The sequence below is a fragment of the Peromyscus leucopus genome, chromosome 16_21 (assembly GCF_004664715.2).
Source record: "Peromyscus leucopus breed LL Stock chromosome 16_21, UCI_PerLeu_2.1, whole genome shotgun sequence".
NCBI classification, from domain to species: domain Eukaryota; kingdom Metazoa; phylum Chordata; class Mammalia; order Rodentia; family Cricetidae; genus Peromyscus; species Peromyscus leucopus.
The window spans coordinates 51,335,849-51,337,578 of record NC_051084.1 but is presented as its reverse complement, the minus strand read 5'-3'; the positions used below and the strand labels follow the sequence as shown (position 1 = coordinate 51,337,578).

The window sequence follows — 1,730 nt, the reverse complement described above, 5'->3', positions numbered from 1 at the left end:
CCTAGATTATTTTTTTTTTCAGGAAAAAACATGGAAGGGTGTGAATAAATCTGAGTGCTGACACCTACTACTAACAATGGTCTCTCTCCATGGCTCTTGTGGACCTAATCTTGTCACTCTACCTATGTTAATCTTTGTCACATAATACACAAAAAACATTCATACTTTCACCTTAGAAAGCACTTTTTTTGTACAAATTAGTTTTCATATTCATTTCAGGATGATTTTAACTTTTTAGCTTCACTCACCATCTACCAAAGTTTCCATACAACTACTCAATAGTGTGCATTCAAGAAAATTATAATTGTAATGCTAACTTGTGCAATGCTGAATTACATTCCTAACTACTAATATCCCTGAAAGAAAAGAGTAAGAAACAGGAAAGAGTAAATAAAAATCAAATGATCAATGAATACAATAAATGCAAACATGTAATGTATATTAAAATCATGAATATGAAATATATATACGTTTCATTATATTCTTTTCTAGATATGATTGCATATATATTCATGGCATTAATAGTTATATAGATGGATATAGAGGCATAAATGCTAAGAGAGAGCTATTAATTGGAGACTTACAAACTTGTACAGAATCATTTTTTTAAGAGATTAAGAATTTGAAAAATATGGGCCAACACTAGAAAGGGGCACATAAGCAGAAGACTACCTTATCCCACAGTTTTCACAAGCTTCTCAAACACTGGAAGTTAATCAGTTCTTTGTATTTCTATTATGCTTATTTATTATTTTCCTAACAAGAAAAAAGATAAGCAATATACTCAAGAACATAAAAAAAATCAGTCTACCCAATAATAAGAAAACTTTCAACAGATCTGAGAAAGGAAAGCAAATTTTTACATACTATGAAAACCAGCAAATTCTATTTTTAAAAGTGATAGTAATTTCTGTTGGAAATTTTAGAGAGCATGGGATATTGTTCCTGAATACTACCTAATCCTTGTAACATTGTTTATTTTTCTTCTTAGATAATATAAAACTAAAGGAACTAAAAATATCTACTCAAAATAATTCACAATAATTTAAATATATCTATAAAGACATTATATTTTCTCTAGTTCACTCCAAGCTTGCTTATTAGGGAAACTCTTTTGCATGGCAAGTTAGATGACTCATAGAGCCTCTGACATCGAAAGAATAAGGAATTTCTGTGTATTTGAATATCTTAGTGTCACTAGTATCTGAAAAACAGATAAATATAGTTTTAATATTCTTTGAAAATGAAGATACAGCATTTCTCAGGGGAATTTCCTGTCCAATATTTTCACCTTTTCTTCAGAATCTAGAGATTGCCAAAGAGTGAAGTATCTTTATTGGAGAAATTATAAACCAGCCCGGCTAGCTCAGTCGGTAGAGCATGAGACTCTTAATCTCAGGGTCGTGGGTTCGGGCCCCACGTTGGGCGCCAGATATTGGAGAAATTATTTTGGCCACTCCACGTAGTTAAAAGGATATTTACTTAATGGCGTAACTCACAAATTAAGTAATGGGTAGGTCGCAGGGTCTGGGGAAGGTGTAACGCAGTCCAGCGGTGTTCTCTGGAGCTCTGCACAGTCAAACTGCACCGGTCAGCTTCCGGGCACCGAGAGAGCGCCCAGAGAGAGCGCTGGCCCATCCAGCTCTCGGGTCCCCTGGCGCCTCCCCTCGCCCCGCCTCGTAGGCGTGACAGTTACCAGAGTCTCAATGGGGGTTGGAACTTTCAGATCC

General features: G+C 35.3%; 1 non-coding gene across 1 annotated transcript; it reads left to right on the top strand.

Moving 5' to 3' along the window:
• The first annotated feature begins 1,355 nt into the window (after positions 1-1,355).
• Positions 1,356-1,428, top strand: Trnak-cuu. The gene has a single exon. It is a non-coding gene; the product is annotated as a tRNA-Lys (tRNA).
• The last annotated feature ends 302 nt before the right edge of the window (positions 1,429-1,730 follow it).